We start from the raw sequence: 7,746 nt of genomic DNA on the forward strand, positions 1-7,746 counted from the left end.
ATTTTAATACTAGTTTAATTAATTAACTATGGGACCCATTTCTCATGGAGTGTTAGCAGGTAAGAGTCAAATTATGATCCAAATAAATTTTCATGTGAGGTAACTAAACAATAATGGGGGCCGGCTTGAAATTATTTTATTAGTAAACATTTAAATTAATTTTTTTAATGCTAATTTGTAGACAAGTGATACAATTTCGGGTTCCTTTTTCTTGCTATAAAGCACACGCATACTCACACTATGGATATCATTTACTCCGTCTATTTTTTTACGATTACACAACACCCCTATAATCAAACGTAATACATATATAAAATCTCTCCGTATTATATTTAGTATTACACTTACATATATAAAATTTCTCCGTATTATATTATTAGTGCTATACACACATAAAAATAAATATTACTCCGTATAAACACTAGTTAGAGGTAAAGATTCCAAAACGAGGTTATGTTCGGGTGATTTCAACACGGGTTTTCAAACGGATTATAGCTAAGGAAATTTTGGATATTGTTCGTGAATCCAAGACCAACCATACAATCATCCACTATCATTACATCTACGCAATTTGCCTATAATATTGAATTTCAATATTGAACCGTGAGTTTATAGACTCCCTTTTTAAATGCTTTAAATATTTTTGGGCTGAGAATAGATGCAATTTATTTTAAACGCAATGGACACAAGTACATACTTAATTCTACACTGAGTTAAAAAGAAAATCCCATAGCTTTGGTAACTAGTAGCTGCCAGTACATAGGATGTGGACTGGTGGGCGCGAATGAAATTATATGGATCCATAGGGCTTGACATCCCCGTCCGAGCTAGTAGCACTAGCCTTTTAACGGACGTATGTTATTTGATTTTACGACACGTTGGTTTACGTGTATTAAAATGAATAGGGTAATTATTATTATAGCATTAAGGTTAGTTACCAGGGTGCTCTGTTACGTAGAATCTATTGATAAACTTTTGATGAAATCTTGTGGTCCATCTTTATATATTTATGACTCGAGCAATTAAACCTATAACTCACCAACATTCGTGTTGACATTTTTAGCATGTTTTATTCTAAGGTTCTTAGACTGCTATAACGACCCATCCTAATCCACCTGGACGAAGTCTTCAATATATGGTCCCATTGCGAGGTTCTGACCTCTATATGCCATGAACAACTCCATGTAATCTCTAAAATGAGCAAATGCACAGCGGAAGATTTCTTTCAGACCTGAGAATAAACATGTTTTAAAATGTCAACCAAAAGGTTGGTGAGTTCATAGGTTTATCATAAACAATAAAATTCATAATTTTGATAGAACACAAGATTTAAATACGGTACACCTATCTCGTGTACAAAACCATTTTTCATAATGCTTAGCAGAGTAGGTTCGTATCCTTTTTTCTCCCGTAGGTTGCCTCACGATTTTTAAATAACCGTACATATATCTCGTGCACAAAAATAATACACATAACCTGTGTATAAAAATCATTCTCTCGATAGATAACATTCATTTCGATTTTATTGCTCAACATGGTAACCGACCTTAACATATAATGCGCATCAATAATATCCCCAAAACAGAACATCTCGTATGTATAATACATAAACTTCGAAGTACTAAACACCACACCCACTAGCTCTTCCGTCTAGTGAACATTCTGGGTGTGGGTGTTAAACCCGGTAGCTGTCACACCCCCAATTAGGGCCTGGGGTATTTGTGACTAATTATATCAAATCACAGTTGTATAAACGAGAACGACTCTACATGAGACGTTTTGTTGAGTTTTGCAGCGGAAGATAAATATGTCTTTAATTGATATGATATGTAATTAAGACTCCAAGCATAGCAAGCAATCATCATCAAAGCAGTAGATATACAGCGGAAGCAATATTTAAGTACCTGAGAATAAACATGCTTAAAAAGTCAACACGAGGTTGAGTGAGTTCATAGGTTTGTCATAAATAATGATTTTGGTAATAGTGTTAGACCACAAGATTTGTTTTCATAAGTAGTTCACTCAGATCCAGTCAAGTTGATCTCCCGCAGGATCAAAAAGTTATGCCAGTGCATGATATTTAGACTAAACGTTGTTTGCCCCGTGACAAGTTGTTCCGTCCTTGTCGTTTAATTTCATTATCAAGTAATACAAAGACTTAGTCAAATGTATCGAGGACGTTACTCCCGATAGGCCTATCCCCAATAATTAAGAATGCCGCAGCAATTAAAAATATCACTGTAGGGACTTAGTCGGACATAGTCGGGTATAGCATAGTTTTAACAGTTGGTACTGATATTTAGACTAGACTTTCAAGTTCACCCTATACAAGTTATCGTTTATACTTGTCAGTTGGGGACTTGCTGGTCATAGCCCAACATATCACAGTTTAATAGTTGGTACTGATATTTAGACTAGACTTTCAAGTTTGCCCCGTACAAGTTATCGTTTATACTTGTCGGTTGGGGACTTGCTGGTCATAGCCCAACATATCACAGTTTAATAGTTGATACGTATAAAACAGTTGTAAAAGTTGCGCATGTATTCTCAGCCCAAAAATATATAAAAAGGGAGCAGATGAACTCACTTTAAATAGCAGTTGAAGTATTCCACGCAAGAAGGAAAGTAAAGCAAGTAAGTGATCTGGATATCAACCTTGAGGTATAACGTTTGATTAGTTAATGTCTAACTTGACATAAAGTATGTTTATTAATATAGCAACTATATTGACAGTGACGGTTTTCGAGAAAAGTTCCTATTTCTCAAAAGTTTCTATTTTTGGAAACCTACTATTTATGAAAAACTTTCACTTATAGTAAGCTTCTAGTTTAAGAATGTTCGGGTTATAATTCTTAACAAAGATGTTGTACAATCTCGCCCAAACTTCGTCGCTAACATGCAAGTCACTCGAATGATCTATTGTTATCGAGCGGCCCAGGATCTCTTGACCAGAATCTAAGTCTTGGCATTCGAGATCCACAAGCGTCCCATAATGGTAACAAGGATCACCCTAGGCCACAAGTAGCAGTGATGTTTGTAGTCTTTGTACGCTATCTTTAATTATAACCTTCACGTTAGGTGCGTATATACATATATATTTAATTATAACTCCTATATATTAATTCATAAAAATACTTTTATAATTTTTAGTAACATATATTACTAATTATAACATGTTATGTATTTTAATTTTAATTGTATATAATTTAAAACATTATTTACATGTTTCGGTAAAAAAAAATAAATCGAAGTAAATAGTAAAAAGTAAAAAGTAAGAAAAAAAATACTTACTAGTAGTAATTCTTCAAAGAGAGAATGAGAGAAATTTTGGTGTGAGTTTGAATGAGAAATGAGGGATATTTATACTTGAAAAAATTAGGTAAAAAGAATAAAATAATTAAAAGAAAAAGAAATATTTTAATTTTTAATGGGATTTTAAAATTCAAAAGTATTAAATGTTAGGTCATGGGATAATGCACAAAATAAAATAATAAAAGTAGTTTTCTATTATAATTTTTAATTAAAAAGTAATTTATTTATTTATTTATTTTTAAAAAAAAAATTCATTTAATTTAAGGATTTTTTTTTAAAAATAAACAAATTGATTTACTATTTTTCCAAGAATATTTGTCAATATTTTTTTTTATTTTTTTTTCAAAATAACAATACTGATAATAAAGATATTAATTATTGATATCTTGTTTAAAAAGGATATTAATAATAATAATATTAATATATCAAATTAATGCGTAATTATTTACAAATAATTGTTCGTGAATCGTCGGAATTAGTCGAGGTTAAATGAAATCATATAAAGATTTTTGTTTAAATTTTGCCGGAAATTTACGGGTTGTCACAGTATCCCCCTGTTAATAGAAATTTCGTCCCGAAATTTAGTTGTTGCCATCAGTCGGCGTTGTTTGTAAACAGGTGAGGATATTTTCATTTTATTCGATTTTCACGTTCCCAGGTATACTCGGGGCCTTGCGTGAATTTCAACGGATAGAATATTGTTTTGTTTCTAGCGTTTAAATCTTACGATCCATAAATTCTACGAAGTGCATTTTATTATTAATGCGGAGGTTATCTAAAGGATTTAACAAGAGTGTCATTGATTAGGTTTTTCTCAGAAAGAGATGATGACGTTATACAAGCATTTCAATATATACATGAAATGTGTGATGAATAATAGTGAGCTTATTTAAACCTTGAGCGTTTATGCCACAATATTAGGGTAGACAAAATAGAGAGGAGTTCATGAAAATCATAATCATGAAATTTGATAGAGATCGTCATTCTTTACAACAAGAATGATGAATATGAGTTGAAAAATAGAGTTTTATCGACATTAAATAATATGGATAAAACGATTCGATTATAGAAAGAGTATAAATGAAACTATCACAAAAGAGTGAAATGGGGAAATTAAATGTTCACCTTAACTTTTGATATGGTTAAAGTTGATTTCCGGAATTCAAGGGATTTAAAGAAATCTTCATAATCTTTATAAGATTTGATTCTCCGGTAATTAAGAAAATTAGGATTTTCTTTAATTAAATGCGGTGAATTGTCTCGATTGCTGTGTCTAGAATTTTGCTATAAATTAGCTTCTTCCGTTTCATTATCTTCACCACTTCTATACTTTCTTCCTCAATTCATACTTCCAAAAGATTTCTTAATATGCTCAATCTAGTTCTTGTTCTTGACCTTATATTGGTTATCGCCACAATCTTCCTTCTTTTCCAACTCCCACCAGAGGAGTGTGTTTACTTCTGTTATGCTCTAGGATTTATTGTGTTTTTAATTCTCCCGTGTCTTTATATTGCTATACGCATTGATATACACGGTTTGTAATTTTGGTATCATTATCGGGCTTTATATTTTCCCTTATATGTCAAATCTCTTTGCCTTTTTATTCTCCTCTCGACTCTAAGTAAAGCGAGTAATGGTCCAGAATTTGTAGGTATGAAGTTTCGAATGAACATAATGTTCTAAGCAGGAAGGAACGTAATATCATGATTTGATTTGTTATATTACAAGAATTACTGAGGATAGAACTATCAAGAATATATGTTCTTGATATGTTCAGAGATTAAGTAGAATGTAAGAGTCGTGTAACATGGCAAATGATGATTAATAAGTCTATGAATCATCATCTTCCATTAAAAATTTAGCATGACTTACTGTAATATAATCACGTTCGCCTGACGTCATTATATTATACTAACTCATGCTTCAATTCCCAACACTTCTTCAAAACATTTATAATTTAAACTTAAATTTTACATAATATAGAAACTAAAACAGTTTCCTTTATTATGTAACAAATATATCGCAAAGAGATAATTTATTGCGGATAAGAATAGTTATGAAGATATCTTCAGAAACATCGAGGATATTTATGACGAAAGATACGATGATATCTTAGAATTTTCTAAGATCAAATGATAATGAGGAAAGTTCTTCTGTAAGGATTTAAGATAAGTAAGGAGCAGGGTAATTGCTAATGATTTCAGCAGATACTGAATCATCTAGATTCTTTGAATATAGGTTTAGTCCTTGAGATTTGTCCACAGCTTCCTTCATGTTTTGCTCAATCCATCTTTCAATACCATATTTTCTTTTGAGCTTTTCCAACGCACAATTCTTTATTATCAAGCTTCTGGTCATTAAGACCATATACGGCCTTTGCTGCTTCATCAGCATTATTAGGGTTAACGAATCTAAATCATTGATTATAGTTCTAAGGTGTTTTCAAGAATTTTGAAGAATGTACAATGTAACATATTAATGTGAGATATAAATATTTCTCGGGTATTACCTACCCGTTAAAATGATTTCACCATCAACAGTTTGTACAACAGAATATTTAATTACAATCTTTATAATAATATACGTACATATATATTTTCCTTCAGATGTAATCATGGATTTAATGAGTTAATATAATATTAAACTCATTTGATTTGAGGTTGGAACAAGAATAAATAATCTCCAAAAACTTTTACAAACTACATATTCTCTGCAGAGTATTTCTTCAATGTAGTTATGAATCAATACTTCTTCATTTGTTGTTACTGGTATTCCTTGGTAGTGCGTATGATGCTGATGCTCGTGGCATAGACTATGATGTTGAGGCTTGTGATGCGGATGTTGTTGTTGATGAAGCTGATGGTGCTGATGCTATTGTTGATACTGATGCAACTGCTGGTGCTTATAATGCTTACTGTGTTAATGATGTTGGCGGTACTGTTGAGGCTGTTGCTGATTCTGGTAGTGCCGTCGGTGCTGGTGATGTTGACGATACTGCAGGTGGTGTTGCGGTTGCTGTTGGTATTGCTTGTGGTGTTGATGATGTTGGTGATGTTGGTGGTACTGATGGTTCTGGTTATGTTGCTGGTGTTGCTTATGGTATTTGGGTAGTAGGTGTGAGCCTAGCTTCCAAATCGTGCACTATTTCCTCCAGGGTTTCTACTTTACGCTCGAGTCAATGGATTTGTTCTACCCATTCCTCCGTAAGGTTTTTCAATTCTTGATATTTAGTTCGAAGTCTTCTAACTTCTTCTAATAACCCTATCTGGTTAGAATTCGGGAGTAGAGGACGAATACTGTCTTGGGCTACATCGAGTCGACCTTCGAGGCGGAAAATCCTTGCAAAAAGAGTGTAAACAGTATTGCGAACAGGTTCGCCGGTAAGCGAATCGAGTACTCCGACATTTGGTGGTAAGTTTGGCTCGTGATAAGGAGTACCTTCTTCATTTCTCCATAGGGTGAGTATTTCGCGAACCCATCCCCATTTTCTGAAGAAATCACGGTAATTGATCGGTGGGTGTGTTCCCGTCACGCTACCTTCGGAGCTAGAGGAACTTGAGGAATCAGGTGAGAAATCCATTTTATGTGTTTGGAATAGGGTTTGATATGAAATGGGTGTTGAATATTGAATGATATATTCGTATCCTTGAATACGTATATATAGCAAAAGATTTCCGTAATTTACGAAGGAAATTTAGGGAAAGTGTTTGACAAAGTTTATGGAGATAGATAGGATAAGATATGATTAGATATGATGTCTCAATACTTGATTTATGCAATAATTGCAGTATGACGTGTCGAGATAAAAATGATAAGTATGTAATCAGATAAAATTTCGACTAAAGACTTTTAATTCATAATGGCCTATTCAGGTCTAGGGGCTTGAGCTATAGGATCCTTTAAAACGGTAATCCAAACCCTTCCATTCTAGAGTTTCGTAGACGCCATCCGTCAAGAAAATTCAATGATCAAAAATAACGAGAAAGCAAAGATTTTGAAAGTAATGAATATGAATAGTAGAGATTTCAAGAATCATGGATAACATTTCATGTAATACATATGTAATACACAAAACCATGATAGATGACAAAGGAATGTCGAGAATTTCCGAAATCATGGTGTCGCATTTAAATATGGTGGCGGAATTAGATAGTACTTAGGAGAATGAGCAGAGTTCTTAGATTGGCTCGGCATTCTAAGATAAGTAAAGTTTCTAAAGTATAATATAGCATTTAATAGTTAAAGACAATAATTTAAGGCACTATTATTAAGGATAGTTGTAGTCCTACATTGCTAAGATACCTAATTGTATAAGGCACACATAAAATGCAATCCTGGTTCTCTACAACAATCTGCTCTGATACCAATCTATCACACCCCCAAATAGGGCCTGAGGTATTTGTGACTAATTATATCAAATCACAGTTGTATAAA

This window comes from Rutidosis leptorrhynchoides, chromosome 4 (assembly GCF_046630445.1).
Source record: "Rutidosis leptorrhynchoides isolate AG116_Rl617_1_P2 chromosome 4, CSIRO_AGI_Rlap_v1, whole genome shotgun sequence".
In the NCBI taxonomy this organism is placed as follows: Eukaryota; Viridiplantae; Streptophyta; class Magnoliopsida; order Asterales; family Asteraceae; genus Rutidosis; species Rutidosis leptorrhynchoides.